The 20,702-nt window shown below is 38.3% G+C and overlaps 1 long non-coding RNA gene across 1 annotated transcript in view; it reads right to left on the reverse strand.

Moving 5' to 3' along the window:
• Positions 1–447: 447 nt before the first annotated feature.
• LOC107308268 (uncharacterized) overlaps positions 448–20,702 on the reverse strand; it is a 28,998-nt gene continuing 8,743 nt past the window's right edge. The window contains exon 2 of the long non-coding RNA XR_001552726.3: positions 448–1,737. This is a non-coding gene — a long non-coding RNA (uncharacterized LOC107308268). The remainder of the gene's footprint in view (positions 1,738–20,702) is intronic.

Genomic DNA, 20,702 nt, shown 5'->3' on the forward strand with positions numbered 1-20,702 from the left:
GCTATGATTAGGCATTATCAAACAAATCATCCTCTGGGCTGAAACAGGGAAAGGACTCCTTGCACACAAAGCAAGGGGGAAGCAGTATTTAGCCAAATGATTTATCTGTTACTTATGAAGGACTGGCTATTGAGTGAGCTACTGGTGTTTGTGGGCAACTGGTAGTCAGAAAGATTGGTTTGGCATTAGCTCTTATTGGATTGGTGTGCCTCAGCTCTGTGAACACCAAAAAGATTTCATCTTGTCTTTTACTTTTATATGTCTCTTTTTTTTTTTTTAATTAAGTTTTCATTTAAATTCCTGTAGGTCTGATCTTCAGGTGGGAAACATAGGTTCCCTGAAAGTAATGGGTCTGTGTCGATTTCTCTTTATTCTTTCTGTCTTCAGTTCGTATCTACTTTTAAGTTAAAAAGCTGAATTTTTTGAGGAATGCAATTTACTAAATACTTCCATTTATTTTTACATGACTTTATTTCATTGCCTCTAGAGAATCTCGTTTCTGTATGCAGTGGCTTTTCTGGACATTTCCTTGCATTGGGTGTGCTGTAAGGGCAGTACCAATGCCTACAGCGTGCGAGACTGGTCTTGGCATGTTTGTTATTATTATTTCATCCAGCTAGAAGCAGTTTGGGGGAAATCATAAACAAATACAGGACAATGGTGATTTATCAAAGTGTGGCAGGTATCTGAAAAAAGCTCAGCAAATTTTCATGCAGCAGAAGAGTGCTTCCTACGGCTGAGGGCATCCTCAAGTCTCACAGCTATCAGTGCAGTTGGTGCTGTCAGACCTCAGGGTCAGCAAATCTGTTCTTCAGAGGTTGCAGCCTTGCTCTTGTCTCTTGAAAATGATGACAGCCTTGGCTTGGGGCAAAGGCTCGGCCTGGTTTACAGCCTCCAAGCCATGGCCTTTACACGCTGATGACCTGCCTGGAGAGGCATTGTGTGTTTGCCTGAAACGAGGTGTTGACACCACTCTGTAGTCTTCCTCCTGGCTAATGTAACTCCTTGCTAACTCCTCTTTTACAGCGATCCAAACAAACCAGGTATCTCCTTTTGCATACATCATTGCTTAACTGCATCCTGCCTTTGTTCCCTTCCCTTCCTTCATCTTTCATCCCTCCTGCCCTTCATCTGAATCCTAGGCCATACAACACAATCACACCTTCATGGGATAATAAGAGAAACACATTCCAAAGCAGCATCTCACACGCTTTTCTTTTATCATTTTAGCTTATGTAGAGGAATTCTGTTTTGTTCTCAGTTCATTCAGCCCATGTATGAACAATACTGAATGGTGCTGCAGAATAACCTCTCTAACAATAAACATCACCAAAATATCCACAGACAGTTGCTTGTTTCTTAAAGAAGGGGTAGGAAGGACCTTTACCGTGAAAAGTATTTATGCAACCTGGGGTTTTTTGCAATGTCTTTTCTTGGCTTTATGTACATTGTGGTATAATAAAGCTGCATAAAGGTAGCAAAGCTTTTAGTAAAGCCTAGTATCATAGAATGCACTGAGTTGGAAGGAATCCACAAGAATCACTGAGTCCAACTCCAATAGCCTGCTTAGCAGGAATAATAACAGTGGTAATATAATGATAACAGGTTCAGGCTTAAAACTATATATTTAGATGTAGAAAGAGGATAATCTTCAGCAACAGAAACATGTTCATGCTCCTTTAACTGGAGGCTTGGATCCATGAGAAAGTCTCTGGATGGCAGTGAGTTCAGGCTGATCTGCAGTTTGGAGAAAATGAAAATAAAAGTTAGAACATGTGATTTACAAACTTGGTTAGAGAGATAATTCATTGAGAATAACAATAAAAAATTAACGTTTTTTTTCCAATGGATTTTGGAGTTTCTGTTCCTGTTTGGAACTGGGAAATGCCTCGGTCACCCACAGGACCACTGTTTGAATAGTAACCTAGCAGCACTATAAGGCTGTTTCTATATTCCTATGAGGAATGAAATCAGAATAGTCTTGCCAGAGCCACTTCTCCAAAAATCATCTACTGGCCCAGCTCTACTGGTAAACAGAGGACCTGCATTGTGCTCGAGCACTCATCCCTTGATCTGTTTTGTTACCATTTTCTGTCTCTGCTTTTGGACAACTCTCTGCAAGACAGATCTGCTACAAACAGGGGAAGCAATAACCACTGTGGACCTGGGCCAAATGGTGTTACTTAGCCAGAAGCCAGGAATCAGTCTCTTTTAAGCTTTTCTCTCTTATTCAGCAGCATAAACATAGACAAAAGCAAAATTAGCTCTTTCTTTTTGGTACTGGCATTATATTTTTAATCTACACGTGTCAATAACCAGTGAACCCTATCTGTAAGTTAGTCTAGCCTTCCTGAGTGGTGGTTGATGTGGTCTTCCTCCTCCAGCAATTCCCTAAATCATAAAATCATTTGAACTGGAAGGGACCTTTATAGACCATCTGGTCTAACTTCCCTGCTATGAAAAGGGACACTTACAGCTCCATTAGGTGCTCAGTGCCCTGTCCAGCCTGACCTTGAGTGTCTACAGGGATGGGGCACCCACCAACTGTCTGAGAAAATGATTTCTTAAAATGGATACAAACCATAGTCCATACATACTTTTAAAACCATTTTCTTTGTGTCACAATGACATGAATACGTTAACTGGGCTTCTCAGCTCCTTCTTTCTTGGGGTTGGAAATGTGAAAGGTCAGGACATTATTCAGTTGTTTGCAGAGGGAGAGGGACCAGCTGATCTCTGAGGACTGGTCCACCTGCAGCTGAGGAGATTCAAGGTTCCTGAGCTGCGAAGGAAGGAAGTGGATGAATAGTTCTTCACAGGCCAGCTGGGCTTGTGGACAATGTGGAAAACTATCTACTGGTGGGCTCAGGAATGTAAAAAGTGGTATTATGTAAATATATTAAGAGAAAGGGGGAAAAATATATTAGTCAGCAACCGTATAAAATCCCCTTCAGTTTCTGTCTGCAAAAAGTTTACCTACAAATTCTCTCACAGAAACTTCCAATGTTTTTAAGCCCCAACTATTTGACAGAACTGTTCATCATACATGTTAATTTGATTAACATTATTTTGATATTTCTCTAATTTCCCAATCCTATCTTGACTTTTACCAAGACTGAAAGTTATTCTTGGTACTGTAGAGGAGAAAGGGAAAATGAAGGCATCATTTAGTGTTCAATGTCAAGCTTTTGAAAGGGAGTAAAGGCACTACAATTATATAAATTGCTGTGGTAGGTATCAGAAGCTTCTAATAGCAAGTTTGAGAGGCCCTAATGATGCTACAGGAAGGATCTCACTAAATATTCAATTTTAGAAGATTACTTTAAAAACAAGTTTGGATAGATTAGGCACAACTTCCTTTAAATTGCTGTTGAAAATTTTTCTGAGACTGGTTTTCTTGCTGATAAATGAATATAAAGTCCCAAGCTATTAATAGGATGATTTTATCTTAGTAAGCATGTAATCCAAGTGATATTTCTTCTGATAGGTTGGGAATTTTCCAAAAGAAAGTATTTGGGGTTAGAAAATGTATCTTTACCAAAACCACCGCTTTTTTAATGTAAATGTATATTCCAGCTTTAGTAAAATGGAAATTTCTTATTAAAAATAATAATAATTTTTTAAAAAATTAAGTTCTAGAGAAATTATAATAAATTTCTGGCTTGGCTAATTTATGTGGCTATGGAAAATGAAGGCTGAAGTTACTGCAAGAGCATGATTTTGCCTGGAGACTTGAAGACCTATTTCCTATCTGTCAGGAAAGCAGTTCTTTCACACAGCTGTGCTGGGATGAGCTGTTTTTAATCTGTAAGCGAGAGGCTTGCTCTGCAGCCCAATGGTCATGACATGCACATGCAGGGCAGTTGCCAACAGAGATGCAATGTGACAAGAGCATCAGCATATGCATAAAGAAGCCAAAGCTCGTGTCTCTGGTCTGAGTACAGCAAAGCAGATCTAAACACTAATATGCCTTGTGCTATTTGACAGCGTCTTGTGACTGCTAATAGCCACAGGATAGATGGAAAAATCTCTTGGCAGTTGACTCCCTCAGAACACTGCATTCCAAAGATATAAAGGGCTATGAATGGAGAAGAGACTCACTGGAAAAAAGATTTCATCTTCCCAAGAGGGCAACTGCCCATGAAAGCACGTTCTAGAGAAACACAAATAATGCCATCTGAACTGCAAGAATTTGAAGCATTTGACTCCACGTATTTTCTCTTTGACAGGAGTGCAGCCATTTCAGATTTTCTCCAGGTACTCACTATTGCTAAGCCAGCATGTCATTATAAGAGAACATACTGTAGGAAGATAATAAATGTGACTTGCTTAACAACTGTGTTATCTCACATGACCAGACACAAGAGTAGATAACATAATCTAGGTATCAAAGTGCCTCAGGCAAAGGGTATGACAAGCTGTAAGTCACACTCTTTAAATTAGCATATATTCATTTGCAATGCAACCACCCCTGTTGAAGTACACATAATGCCAGTCAGAAATTAAATCCAAAACTTGTCAAGGAAAGTTTATTAACAAAATAAATAAATAAATAAATAAATAATGAAGCCTCGTATGTGTCAGATAAGGGTCACTCATGCTTTCCATCAGTGCAGTAGATGTGTCTGTCGTAACTTCTCTGCCATAAACAAGTATTTGTTAAGTATTTGCTCAGTGCTTTTTTCCTCATTGCAAACTGTCTGGACTGTTGAGATTTTTGACCCTGGGTCTGGGAACACCAGACCTTCACATTAATGTCTCCGTACTGATGCTAAAGCCCTTCCTTACTGCAGTGCTTCAGATTCAGTCTGCTTAGTTTCTGTCTGATTGCAATAGAAAGTCCAAAATTCATTCTGAGCTGAAGCTTTAAAAAAATATTTCCTATCCAGCTTTCATTTTTGTATATATTAAGTTTGTTCTTTGACACACACTCTTGTTTGTATCCAGTATAGTCAGAGATTATGCCATTAATCTCTTTTTCTGGTCATATTTTGCATTAAAAATCCAATCCTAGATAAACACAGATTATGAATTATTTAATTCTCACACTTAATTTAAAAGAAAAAGTTAAGTCATACACAAGTCTTGTCCTGGCCCTTGGCCCAGGAAAACACTTCACTCAGGGACTTCATCACTAATATGAACTCATCAACTAACTGCAATGAGAAAAAGTGGCAGGAGGTCATGTTAGGTGAAGCCAATTGCATGTTAGCTATCCGGACTGCAATGTGGGGAGCTGGTGTTGTTTTAAAGAACTGCCAGTGCTTTGTCTTATCTTCTGTTTGCTTTAGGGTATAGATAACCTCTTAGGAGACAAGAGTTCAAATGGAGATTCCATCTCCAGTGTCAAATGGAACTCTAGCTCAGCTCACCTGCTGGCCCTAGGTAGGTGGCCAACAACGGCTCTGTGTGTATGGGAGCCCACTGTGTCTTGCTCAGTGTAATTCAATGGCAGCCTGCACTTCTCTGGCACAGAGAAGTATTGAGGAGTGGATGCATCTATCAGAGGGATATGTCCAACAGTAACTTTCTCTGAAACACTTCTGACCCCCTATCAAACAATGGCCTCAACAATAATGTAAGCATATATGAATTGTTTTAATTATCTGAATGTGAGAATCTCATTTATTTCTATCTTGGGACTAATTGCTGCTGATTAGTCCCTATTTTTGAAGGAACACAAGATTTCCTTTGCTTAGAGGGCATCTGATTACCAAATAGCTTCTCCATATTTTGTATTCTGAATGAGCTTCAAAGCAATATTTCACTGCATTGAAAGAGATGAGCTTACACATGAGCTCATTTGCATGCACAGTGTGTCCTGCCATGCAAGAATATATTTGACTTGCTTCTTTCCTCTCTTAAAATATTTTATTTGCATGATATTCGAAAAGATGGCTCAAAAAATATAGGTCTTTTATTGTACTGAAGTCTTCAATCTGGACATTCCGAGAAACATATTCCTAACATTTCTCAACTGCCCCAAACTATTTTGTTTTGTTTTATTTTGTTTTGTTTTGTTTTTATGTTAGCGTGTCTCGAAGAGTCATGTAACTACCACTGAATGGCACAGTCGGGGAAACTACATCCTCCAGAAGCAATAAAAGTTACTGTATTTTATTTCCTATTTTCTGGGGAGGAAATGACTTTTAAAAGCCTCCTCTGATTCTGCATGAAATAAAAACAGGAAGATAAATTAGTTTCTCCAAATTGTACGCTTCTACTGCACTCATTTCTGTGAAAATGTGCAGGTTTCAAAAGTGGAAGAGTGTATTTTAATTGTAGCGCTCTCCTTTAGTAATATGTAGTCAGATATTTTATAGCACACTAAATGCGTACGTATGGCTGTGCAATAAAAGTCCTAATACTGTCCTCTCTCATGGAGCTACATATAAACACAGAAATACATTATATTTCACTAAATCTATCATAATAGTTTTTAAAGTAGGAGCAGATTTTGGCTCATATACGATAAAGAGCTCAGGGTTTTTTATGTAACGATCTGGAAAACTGATACAACTCTAAAGATTTAGAGGAATTCTTAACTTATTTAACTCTGCAGCTCAGACTATTGAGATCAACAACAATAATCTGTGCTGGAAAGAGCCCTAAAAAAATAATGTATTGGTTAAATAGCTCTAAATATGTTGGGGGTAAAAAAAAAAAAAAAAGAAAAAAGAAAAAAGAGTTTGAATTGTTTCTTAAATATCCTGGGACTTTGGCTTTGGAACTTACAGCTATTGCCTTTCTTTCATAATTATAGTAAAACATGAAGATATTCAGCTTCACTGTTGATTAACTTCTTGCCTCTGATAATTGTTTGGGCTGTATGAAGAGTTTATTTAGTTTAGATCCATGGTAACTCCTCAAAGCTTAACTCTGCCCATTTAGTGCATGTCACTTTTATGAGAATCTATGTCTCTTACACTACACAAACTGTAGAGATAAAGTCATTTTGTAGTACAAAATAGGTATTACATCCTTTGAAAAGCACTGTTTGAAAACCTTGTAAAAGAAAGTCTGTCCATATGTTAATTTATCATTTATGTAAGGGGCAGATTTTCAAGATATTGCTTTCTGCCTGTATTTGAAAAAATAATCAACAGTTTTAGATGGATTCCATTTTCTCTGAATCATTAAGGAGAAAGTGTTTAAGGCCTGCTGTCAAATCCATTTTGCTTTGTCTCAGTTTAGATAAAGACATCTTGTGATTTTCTGTCTGGCCTTGCAGAAAAGTGAATCAGCATATGAAAACACTGAGGTTTTGGAAGAGTTAGACTGTTTTCTACATAGTGTGAAATTTTAGTGGCATTTAGAGAGTTGCTATTTTTTTAATCTTACATTCTGTTGTTGAATCATGTATTTTGAGTTCTAAAGTTACTTAGATCAAAACCACAGAAGAAAATACCTTGGTATTAGCATGTATGCATCTGGAGTACTGCATCCAGTTTTGGGGTCCCCTACACAAGAAGGAGAGCTGCTGGAGTGGGTCCAGAGGAGGGCCATGAAGATTATCAAAGGGCTGGAGCACCTCCCTTATGAGAGTTAGGCTGAGAAAACTGGGGCTCTTCAGCCTGTAGAAGAAAAGGCTCTGGGGGGACATTATAGTGCCCACAGCCTTAGAAGTTGTGGATGCCCCCTCCCTGAGGGCATTCAAGACCAGGCTGGATGGGTCTGTGAGCAACCTGATCTAGAGGGATGTGTCCCTGCCTATAGCAGGGGGTTGGAACTAGACGGTCTTAAATGTCCCTTCCAACCCAAACCATTCTATGATTCTATGATTCTGTCTTTAACACAACTAGTAAAGTGATAAAGATGACATATTGAATGGAAGATTTTTAAAGCTGCCATACTATTAACTTTCTTAATTAAAAGAAAATGAGTCCAGAAAGGCCATGGATATGCAGTCGTTTTCATGTTCTCTACATCTCTTACCATATTCTGGCCAACACAGATTTGCAGACTCGTGTTCTCCCTTCAGTAACCCACGTCTTTGGCAGTTTCTCACACTCCTGACCTCAGTTCTCAGTATCACATCATTCATTCAGCTGAAATCACAGAAATGGGGAGCTGGGAAGGTTTTTGAGTGCATGTCTACTGTGTGAATGCCGTCCCCCTGCTGAAAGGCCATATCACCTTTCAACAAGCTAGATTCCTAACATCAGCTTGTCTATCTATTTTTAAAAGAACCCAGTAGTGATGACTCCACAACATCCTGGCCAGTGCTGCCTACCGTCCTTACTGTAAGGACATGCACCAAGAGTACCTTGAACTCTTTTGATTTAATTGTTGTGGGTTTTTTTCAGTTTACTGTTCTCTAGATTAAAAATAAAATAAATTAAACCTTTGAATCTTTGAATAGCAAATTCAGGAACTACTTTATACCAGCTGGGCACTCTGAAGTGCCAAGTGAAGCAGAGGGACTATTTGAACCAGCCTATTTTTAAGGCTCCTATTTATACGCCTCAGTATGATGTCTGCCTTTTTTGCACAATGCTGATTCATGTTTTCTTCTCATCTGCTGTGGCACTCAGATTGCTTTCTGCAGAGCTGCTGTCTAATCAGTCATCTCCCGTTCCACATTTGTTCCCAGTCAGATGTACAATTTGTGTCTGCCTCTCTTGGAATGAACTGACAGGGAAAGGAAAGGTCAAATGGTTTTCACACATTTGTCAAGATTGCTCTGAAGCCAAATCCAGTTCACTTGCAGTCTCTCCAAACTTGTTATCATCTGCAAAGTGAGAAGTGGGGTCTCTACTAAATTATCACATTCATTAGTATCAGTTGCTGGTCGCATCTTTTGAAAACAGCAGTCAGTGCCTTATTCTTGGTTGGTGGAGAACAGCTGATAATGTCTTTGTGCATAAACTTTTCCAAACACTTCACAGAAGTTTCATCTAGACCATGCTTCGCTCCTTTGCTGAAGGGCATATAAGGTTGTGTCAAACACTCAGTGAGTACAAGACAGTCTCTGCTTCTCTAGCTGTAAGAGCTGTCGTACCATCTCCAGATGTGACTTGGCTGCTTCTGAGAAGGAACAGATTTTATGGCAACATGGTGTCCCAGACACCATGAGTCAGATACTTCCAAGCAGTTGACCTGGATGAATAGCTGAGACTGCTCAATTAAAGAGCAATTTGTTTAAGAATCTTGCACAAAGACTATGCTGACTATCCTTATTCAAGGCTAGGCAGTCTTTTCACCTTGCTTACTGTAAGAGAAATTCAGGGAAATGCTACATAATCTGCTGGGGATCTGACAACCAGATAGGCAAGGCTAGTGGTATGGACTTCATAGAAATAAATAACACCTTGAGTACCTCTGCCCACCTCCCAGGTGATGATTACTGCAGTGATAATAACAGGTCATGCTGCAGCACCAGGAGACTTGAAGACACTTATGAAGGGAGAACTTCAGCGGGCTGAGCCCCTACACCATGTAGAACCATAGAATTAGAATTGGTACTGGTAGGTACCAATTGGTACTGGTTAGGCTGCGGTTGGACTTGATGATCTTCAAGGTCTTTTCCAACTTGGGTAATTCTATGATTCTATGATAAAAGGACCATCCATTTGGCCCTATCACCAAGGCTGTTTTGTGTCCTGATTTTATTTCTATTAATGTACAAACAGATCAAATACCAAAGATTCCATCTTGTAGTAGGGATTTGTAATTGCTATAGTGCTTTTCTCTAATACCCAAGGGAACGGGTCAAATAGGAAAATGTCTTTATAGGGAAATCCTGGCTTTCCTGCTGAGCCACTGAGCCTCTTGAATTCCATCAGTTCAGCAATGGTAGGACAGAGGCAGCCCTAATTCCTAAGGAAAATGGATGTATAGGGCAGAACATCCACACAGCTACCTCCATGACCTGGAGGGCATGCAGCATGACAGTTGATGCCAGAAGGGGCTGTATTTTTCACACAGGGAAAGGCTCAAGATATCTCAGTAGACCTCGAGACAGTCATTTTCATGGGAGGATAGAGAGGAAGAAGGATCAGAGCAAGCTCCAAGGTCAGTAGTATGAAATAGCACAATGTAAGTCACAGTGGGGCCCAGGGAGTTGTTATCTATAATAGAACACCATCCACAGGAAGCTCGTTTTGCCTTTTCTCACAGCTGTAACATTTTAAATGCATCACTTGTAACTTTTACCACACACCATCATTCAAAGGAATCCAAAGAGTTGTTCGGGTACCTGGAGAACATGTTGTTAATAGCAATGTTTCAAATCCCTCTTCGGCTGCCATGGGTGCCTGCTATATCCACTGGGACACTGTCCACAGAGGATGAGAGCAGCCTGAGATATGCAGTAGCACCTGCTTCTTTGCCTACCTGTATAAAAGGCAAGTGTGTGAAATAAAAACTGTGTTATAATAACCAGAACCTGAAATGGAGATGTGTCTTTTGTAGTGCACTTCTGAAAAGAGGGAGCCTTATTCCATGGCTAAGATAAATTAGAAAGCCACTGTGCGGGTCCTCAGCACTTGGCAAATTGCAGTAAGGGGCAGGAAAGAGACCAGCCTGTGTTATATAACCATCGTTCTGTAATATTAAAGATATCCATTTTATCTGGCAATGTCTGTGACATTTCCTTATCCCTTCAAAATATTGAGTGAATTCAGAAATGACTTTCAATAACCCATTTGTATTCATTTTCTTTTTCTAAAATAAACTTGTCTCAAAGAAGTAATGAATACCACATTCATTATAGTGGAAGCCTTTTGCAAGAAATATTCTGCCTAGTACATTTCTTTACACCCAAAGAGTATGATAAGATAAATTCCATTTTCAAGCAGCTGAATGGTATTACAGTCCCATTAATTCTGATAGCTTAGCCCCAGCAAGAGCATTTCCTGTAAACTCTTGGCTTTGTTTGGACATACAATAGGGAAACTTATTTGAGAATAAAATGGCATTTGTGCATTTTTAAGGGTTTTTCATTACCTTTAGCAGTTTTGCTTTTTTTCCCTCTTGCATCAAAGCATTGAAAAATATGTGACTGTAACAAATAGCCTCAAAGAAGTAGTGTTTACAGAGAACTTTGATTCCAATCTGAAGCATCAGTGAGCATTCTGGCAAACCTTGCCCATCTGTTGTTGAGCTGTGGGAACCATAGATTCCTTTCCATGTAGAATAAAAGGTATTAAATACAGTTACTGTGAGTGATTACTAAGAAAAGGAGAGCATTTTAAAGTCTTCAATTTGCAACTTTACTGACAACCTAACCTAGGAGAACGTGGTTTCTTCTCTGGCACGTAAAAGGCATGAGGTACATTATTAAAAGACTGACCTGGAAATTGTGTGATCCATAAGTTCCAAAGAGAGTTTTTGGAGATGTCAGATCACACTTTGCCTTATTTTTATCTTCTGGAGGTAGGGAAGTGGGTAAAAGCTCTGAAGTCTTCCATCAGTTGTGTAGTACTAATGGCATACACTTCTTCAGCCCTTGTTGCAACTGTATGACTGTGCAGATCCAACCTGAGAAAAGCTGTATCTGCTGCACAAGACATGTATTCTGTAAAAGTTTGTGCAGTCCAACTGGAAACGAACTTGTGAGAGGAGTCAAGGAATGTGATAAGGATCACTGAGTGAAAAATTTGTTTTGACCATGATTCTTCTTTTTATTTTCTTCCACACCTCAAACAACCTTTAGCACAATGGAGTACTCTGTAAATATCTTTTGATATGCCCTTTAGGTCATAATAGAAGTATACAATCATATCTATTAGTAATCTTATATAGTGCTCAGGTTGGAACAAAACTCCTGAACTGCTACTGCTTCAAAGTGGAGTGCACAGGGCCTTGTCCAGTTTGGTCTTGAATTTTCTTAGATGTGCAGATTCCACTTGTTCCCTGAGCAATTTTCTCTCCTTTTACAAACAATTAAAAAACACTTACATGACAAGAACCAACATTTTCTAAAGTTTGCATAGTATCTAGCACAATAAATTTCTGGCATATGGATGTCATTTGTACTAGAAATAATTAAAAAATTGTAGAAATGCTATTGTAAAATGCATTTTATTGCATTCATTATGTAAATGCTGACACATTTGCTCATATTTATATTGAGAAACATAAGATTTAAATAGGCAGCAATGACAAATTCTGCACTGTATGTCCAAGAACTATTTCTGCTGTGGTGTTATATCAGGCATCTGTTCTCAGAGTACAACCACACTGCACTAAAAGCTACTTCTCTTCATACTGGCTAATAAGTTTAATACCTTGTGAGACTGGATATATTTTAAGATAGTAATTTTCAAAGTGAGGTCTTCTGGGAAGGTCACAATCCACTGTGCTCAATTAGCACTTGTTAAAATCCAAAGAGTGAACACATCTGCAACTAGGATTATCACATTGTCAAAAATTGCTCATTCCTGGAAACTCCTGTGAATAATGTGACTCATCTCTGACAAGACTTACATCACAAACATATCTCTGGAGCTAAAGTTCCCATTTTTACAGCTACTTAATATTTCACTGAGGGTGGTTGAGTACCTCCCGCTGGTGTTAAGCCAAGTGAAAATGAGGGTACTCGGTATCCGACCATTAGTCTCACAAATGGTATTTTCTTAGGAACAGCTCAAGGTTTAGTTTCTAAAAGTGTCACTGTGTGCATGTTGCAAGCAAAGTCCCATTGTTTTATCACAATCCTAATTTCCCATTTAAATTATTAGAATAGTATCACCATTTACTTTAATGGCTAACATAATATGCAGTATCATTTCTTGCATAAGTTGCTTCCCACAGCTAATCTGCTACTGCATAAAATAACATCAAAAATATATTTTTCTAATGGTGTTTAATGAAAGAAATTTACTTGTGCATTTAGTTGTGCTTTGTTGTGCTTGGGAACTCTGTCGTGTTACTAGGAAGCAAAGAGACTATTTTAACTGATATACTCGAACATCTTCTACGTAAAAGGAGAGACCACCAACAGACAGCCACTTCTAGAATGGATTCCTTAGCTAGAAAATGTGTTGCATCAGCCATCACATGGAACCACTGAAAAGTCCCAAATTTGTGTGGTAAATTCCACAAAACAAAGTCAACATGAAACCTGTTATTGTACACTTAAATTACTGTTATATCTATAGGCTCCCATCAAATGAAGATACATTTCTGTCAGGATTTTACCAATCAAGTCACTATTCTGCTTGAGAATAGCATATACAATCCAGAGCCACTTGGCTGGAGGCTATTTGGTGCTGAAGTGCTCTGTTTCATGTAAGACGTCTGCTCCCCCCTGAGTTGGAGGCAGTAAACAGATGCCTGAGGACTTCATGAAAGAATGAACTAGAGCCAAGAAACATATTCAGTGAGGTCCATTCCCTTTCTGATTTATTAATCTGGTACACTGGAAGAAGCGAGGATTCTACTGCGACCTCTGAGAGTAATGGAGTTGTAACTTCATGGCCTCCCTCCATTCAAACTGCATATTTGCTTTGCAGCTAAATTAACTACAAATACACACATGGCACAGGTTGCTCTTATGCATATGACCTTCTTAGGTCATTCATTTTTAAATAGTTATTTAAAATGCAGAAAGTGTGATGGACAACCTCCCCTGATGTAGCCTTCTCAAAGGCAATGCACACAGAAGTAGAACATCATTTAGTTGGTTCCAATCTAACCCTCCTTCCAACCTCTGGTTCTCTGTCCCCCAGCTCTAGAACTGTTCAGAAAAAGAGACAAGATTTTTTTCACTTTTTTTCCTCACAGCAGAGGCAAATTAACCCTTGAAAAATGTCAGCTTTGTGAGTCACAATCTCAGAGACTTACAAATATGCAGCCTAAATCCTTCCTGCCCTGTGGAGCTCAGCTGCAGAAGCAGGGAGCATGTAGGCACTTCACACTCACAGCAGCCTTTCTTATTTATATATTAAAGATAAGCTGTGGAGTTTGAAGACATACCTTCGAGCCATCTGCATGTTCCTGGGGATTAAAGAAACTGGATTCAGTAATAAATTCGCTACTCATTTAGCTCCATCTCTGTCAGTGGAGTTCAGCCAGCAGAAGTGGCTGCCTGCAGTTTTTAAGGTCAAGAAGACCCCATCATGCATCTGGTCTCTTACATAACGCACACCAGAGAGTTTCCAGCAGACGAAGAGACTTTTCTTTATGCTAAACAAGCTGTAACTCTCAGTGCACAGAGCATCCCTGTGTGCTTCAGAAGGACTTGCAGCTTTGATTACAATTCCCATGCAATTTTGAATATGCCATTTCCCTAAGTGCATGGTTCTCCTGATTAACAATGGAGACCATCATAATATTTCTATTAACTGCCAAACTTAGTCCTAATAAAGATTTAAGAAGTGGAAACTCACCTTCACAGAAGGGGCTGGAAGGGACCTGAAGTACTGCTTCTGTGCTGGTCAAACTGCTTGAAACCCAAATTCAAATAGCAACAGCTGTAGCATAAGCTTACATACAAAGAATTAATAACTTTTACTTACAGAGGAGAAATCCACAGACCTCAGCAGTTTATTCTATGAAGGTCTGATGTGGACTCCGGAAAGTGAATTTACCTCATCAGAAACAAGGAAGCCATAATAATATGAGGTGGTAAAAGGTGCTTTTGTTACAAGTAGATCATAAAATAATACCTGCTGCCATAAAGTATAGTGATTACAATTCCTGACATCTGATTATTGCTATTACATCGAAATGATAGTATTTATCTGACAGAGAAAATATGTGCTACTATCATAAAAACAGGATGTTATTATATCTAACTATCAGCATTATTCCAACTCCTACAACTCACTGCTAAGTTTTTTATAAAAGATGTTCCAATAAAATTTCTGACATTTTCATATTTCCCAATATCTGTGTAAGATGTGCTCAATAACATGGCAGCAACTTGTACAATTTCCTCCTATTTCTGTAGAACTATCATTTTAAATGGGGCTCCTAATTAGGTCAAACACACTTAAAAAATGAAAAGGCTGAAATCCTGCCTAAATGAGGACAGCTCCTCTTTGATGTGGTAATTAAGTTTTGGTAGAACTATTGCAATAATTCAGAAGCCTGAAGTGCAGTGAAGGAAAATATCTAAACGGTCAAATCTTTTATTAACACGCTGGGTAGAAATGAAGGAGGAGAAAATGTAGTGACAGAAAGAAGAGAGAAAATGAAAGAAAGGAGCCAACAAAATACTGGTAAGTGAAGGGAGCTATGAAGGAAAAGAGGGAAAACGAGATGAAGGAGGAAAAGACAGAGAAAAGATGGAAACATTAGGAAATTTTGAAAAGGGACTGATGAGAAGGTGAGATCTGAATGACAAAATGGAAAGGAAAATGTCGTGGAAGTATATGATGACTGAAAACTGTGAAAAATATGTGTGCCAACCATATCAGCATTTGGCAGTTGAGGAAACTCAAAGCAACAGTCATTCAGGTGGCAATTATCTACCATAGCAAGGCTCCCAGTACATTACATGGGACAACTAATAAATGGTCCAGATAACCTTCTGCATATGTTCACAGCTTGACTGCAGACAGTAATAAAGTTTATCAGTGTCTGCTTGAGGTGAGTATCATTTCCTGTCATATCTCCACTGAACAGCCAGTAATAGGGGAACATCGTGGATTTTTGCTATTCACATAATGTCATGCAATAGTTCTTTCTGCCAAAATCAGAACTCTAATCCAATAATTCCCAAGCCTCCAGATCAAGTTCATGTTCTGAAAAGAATACTTAGAATCACCACATAACAATAATTAGATTGATATCAAGCAGTCTCATCCCCGACACCATCTAATATATACGATTTAAAGATACTTTTCTATGGCACGAGCTACAGTAATTATCTAGGAATGGTGCTCTGTGAAAAATACATAGCAAATTAGCAGTATCAAAAGCTTAAAAAGATCACCAGACAACCATCATTTTGCATCATTCGGAGGCTGGTCTGTGCAAATCCACTTTGTTCTGATTTGGATAATTATAACCTTTCTCCATGATCATCCACACATGTTAGGGATCCGAAGTGAGGTTAACACCTATCCACTTCATTAGTAGCTGGAAAATTCCTGCATGGAACTGTGGCTTCCAGCTGGTATCTCCTGACTACTCCTAGACTACCAGGAAAAAGAAGAGCACACGCAAGAAGACAAACCACATCTGTGGTACTGTAGTAGAAAGTTCCCCAGCGCAGCCCATACAGCTCTACCAAACTGCATGAAATGCAGTAGGGAAATGCAACATTGAATACATTCTCAAGTGTGAGGCTTCTAATTTTCTCAATTTTTCTCAGATGTATTTTACTTAACTGTAATAAAAATTGATTACATATGGAAAAGAGAAGAATCATTCACAAGGACACAATGAAGAAGACATCGTTAGGACAATCGCAAGCCTCAAAGTACAGTCCAGCAAGGAACTTAGCTGTGTGGGCTGCTGCAGAGCTCTTGATCTCAAAAGTTTTGTCTCTCACAGTGATCTCTCAGCATTTGCGAGGAAGATAAGTTATCATGAATGGTTGAGACATCTTTCCTAGTATAGAGACATGTCCCATAATTTTCCAGAACCTGGCAGACTTGGGCAGTTCAACTGTGCCACAAGAAGAATTCCTCTTATGTGCTCCTCTGCCTTGACCAGGGGGATCATGAAGGCTTTCACTAGCATTCACTGATAATTATAAAGTCTTAATGCTAGGATACTGTAAAAATGTTTCTAAATTGGCTTTTGTGGTATTTTCATATTGTTCTCCTATTGCTTTTTTTCCAAGTGTTTGTGTTTTTTAATGCTTTTTCAGTACCACATATATCTTTTTCCATTCACTGGTTTCAATCATAATCTTTTCTCATCCGAAGAATTAAAAAAAGTAACATATTTCCTAAGAAAAGTAAAAGGAACAAGAATCACCATGGTAGTAAATTACCTGGACTAAATTCAATATACTAATTAGTAAATCAATTCTAATGATGATAGAAATGAAAGGAAGAAAAAAAAATAATTGTTCAATTACATTGTATCTCCTAAGAGAACAATATTTGCTATGTTATAATAAAAGGTGGTTAAGGAGCAATGTATATAGCCTATAATGTGCTATAATTATTATCTATCCCATTACTGATTATAAGAAAGTTCCTATATATTGAAGCCTGTAGATGGAAACTGCTCATTGGGAAAGAAGGCACACAAGATGATTCATTCATGTATGAAGAAGTTCTTGAGGTTTTATCAATGAATTGAGAAAAATTGACTGCGATATGGTTCCTAAACCATAATTCTTGTTTGAGTGTTTGAGCTCCAGTTTCTAACACCAGAGGTGAACATCTATAACATGTTGTGTCCCAATACCCAATACCCAAAATAAACTGAAATGTTATATTTTCCTATAATTACAGAAACAGAATATCCCAAATTGGAAAGGACAAGCAAGGATCACTGAGTACTGGCTCCACACAGCACCACCCCAAATCCAATCCCAATGCCTGAGAGCATTGTCCAATTTGCTTCCTGAGCTCTGGCAGCTTGGGGCTGTGCCCACTGCCCTGCGCAGCCTGTTCCATGCCCACCACCCACTTATGCATTTGTAAAATTACTAACTTAGTGTTTGATGAACTATCATGAGATGAATCTATCTTTCTTCATGTAGCATACTTGTAAAAATTACTACATACTCGAAGTTGACAAAGTTCAGTTGTGGACAGATTTTGGTTGAATCATGAAATAGTTTAGAACTGGATTATATGGTTTTCTCCTATCCCAAACTATTTCCTGGTTTCAAGACAATATCCCTGGCCATATCATAGCACCTATCTCCACCCCTTAACCATCTGCTGTGTAGGTGATACAGTTTATCAACCCAGTCCCAACAAGAGCTTTCTAGCTGACCCAGGAGAGGAGAAAAGACTGATTCTTATAGATTAGCTTTATTTTCATTCCTAGTTCATTCAAGTAGCAAACAAACTCACTGAACTACCCCAAAAGATCCGACTACACATCCTTCTGCACCATCTTTGTGTTTTGCTGCTTGAGGTAGATTGAAAAGGACTCTATAAGCATTTTATTTTTTAACTTTATGAGACATTAGCAATGCGTTTGTCCAAGTTAAAGATTAATGGGATGGCAGTGGTTCAGAGCCCCAGTAATCACTGAAGCTAAACACTCTTTGTCCACATTTTGTGCACGGAACTTGGACTTGTTTCTCTCAGTACCGTTCTGGTTCTCTGACTGCAATGCAAAGTGAATTTTAGAGATATCCAGCTTTCAGGTCAATATTTGGTAAGCCTTCTGCCTACTTTAATAAGATTTTACTTTGAAAAAAATCACTGAAAATTATCTTTAAAATGTTGAACATCATCTCATCCTCAGGAAATTAAGCCATAACTCCATGGCACATTACTGCAAAAAGTATGTAATATACCTCTCACATTTCCATTTTGTATTTTATTGATGTATTTGCTATCACACTGTATTTCTTTCTCTTTTTAAGTACAGATGCTTTTTAAACTTCCAGACTTTAATGACATTTCCATAATAGACAAAACCTGAGACCAATAATAGTAGCTAAACAAAATGGTTCAAATAAATAGCTTCCATGTTTCCTAGTTCATCATAGCTAACATTCAGAAAATGAAGGCTCGAAAACAGCAGAAAGAGTAATATCATACTTTTATATCCTATAATTTAAAATGATCAGAAAATGCCTGGCATGCTTCATAAGCACAAATTAAACAGTGAAATTTCTTTTAAACTAAGTGCACCAAATACAAAATGGTATGTTCAAGTTTTTCACCATTGTCTCCAATAAATCTGAATCTTTCTTTCATTATTTGGAGCTAGACACCTGTGAACTAGATATTGATGAGAATTAACTACCTTGTATTACCCAGTGATTCTCTATGTATCATTGTGGAAAAATATAACCAAACAATAGCAAACACAATTACTGGCCTCCGATACCTTACAAGGATTTCTAAGAGCTCCTTAAAGCTTTGGAAATATTACCCACATTTTCTTAATGTGAAAATACAGGGGTTAAATGAAGGTTAAATGGCTGATTCATGTTTACACTACAAGTCTAAAGCAGGACTGGAAAGAAGGCCACATGTAGTACAAGCCCAAAACTCATGCACTGACTCATAAATGAAGTTTTTCTCATCTTTATTTCTCTTGTTAATAACCTATACACCTACACATCTGGAATTACATTTGAATAGTTTCCATGATTATGAGCTACCAAATGCTTTAATTCTACATCTTTATTTTTGTGCTGGGAGCTGCATTCTGACAAGTTCTGTCCAGCTCACCCTTTGGTCCCAGAGACAGTAGCTTCTACAGCAATGGCAGTGATACCCATTTGGGTGAGCAGAGCAATATAACCATTAATAGAATCCATTACTGATCCAAAATGGAATCTTTTTTTGTTAGTTTATTTGTTTAAAGGGATGTAATCTATCATGCTACAGAGTGTAAGACACCTACAACATCACTAAGAGTAGAAAGACACTCTGCCACCACCATGCGTTTATGCTAATGAATGAAAAGTTAAACACACGGAAATGTATTCTTTGAGCTCAGGTGTATCTACATTACCAGACAAGAATGTTTAATTGGTTCAGAGTATGATGTATATATTTTCTATATATTTTCTTAAAATACTCTAGTTTTGAGTGGTGACCTGGAGAACTGACTCCAAGAGGTGATCATCCTTCCTGTTAAAAATATGCACCTTATTTCCAGTTTAACTGGCTTCAGCTTCCACATAACAGCTCTTTTGAAGTCATTACCAGATTCAGGAACATTTTAGGGTAAAGTTCACTCCAACAAAATTTGAACACTTGCAAGTAGACATCTACATATGACCTGTAGTTATAGATCTGGGATTAGAGTTGTGGAGAGTCGGGGTTAATCAAGGCAGGAGGAAGGGGTTGCTCAGGGCTACATCCAGATACGCTTGGACAAGTCCAAGAATAGACATCCCACCACCACTCTGGCACTCTGTACCAGACATCATCACTATAAAAAATAACATTTCCTCAGGACTAGCCAAAATGTCCCTTGCTGAATCCTATGCATAGAGCCCTTTGACCTTTCATCATCTCATGCTTCTTTCTGGAGGTCTCAGGTTTTGCAGAGATTCTCATGCAATGTTCTTTGGAAGGATCTCTCATATTAGTGTCAAATGCCACTAAAAAATGAAAATTACTTCCTCTTTCTTCTGCTTCCCATAATACGTTTCTTAATTGCATTAGCCTTCTTCATCACAGTGCCGCACCTCAACAATGGTTTGATGATTTCCACAATGTATTCACATGACCTATTTCTATGGAGAGAACAGACTAAATTCCTTATTTGTAACCCTAAAATGTTGCATTTACCTACATGAAAGCAGATTTGTTGAGTGACCCTTTCCTGAAATCAACAAGTAATTTAAACTGCTGATCGTGTCTGATCTGCTCTCATCAGCAGTGCTTCACAAATCTCATATAAAATTGTATTTATGGTTTAATTCCAGACCACAGATCATTTTTATTTTTACTTTTGCTGGAAGCATGACTGGTATTGATTCCTAAGGAATTTCATTAGAAAAAGCATCTCTAGGCAACTAGTTCTTCTGATATCTTGTTAAATATTACAGAATATTCATTTGAAATACACGAGAGAAAAACAGCACTGGGATATCTAGTGCATGCCTTCTGCCTGGATTTCATCTGGAGATACAGAGTGTGAAAGCAAAGGTC

This window comes from Coturnix japonica, chromosome 1, assembly GCF_054131305.1.
Source record: "Coturnix japonica strain WE chromosome 1, WE-NBRP24, whole genome shotgun sequence".
Classification (NCBI taxonomy): domain Eukaryota; kingdom Metazoa; phylum Chordata; class Aves; order Galliformes; family Phasianidae; genus Coturnix; species Coturnix japonica.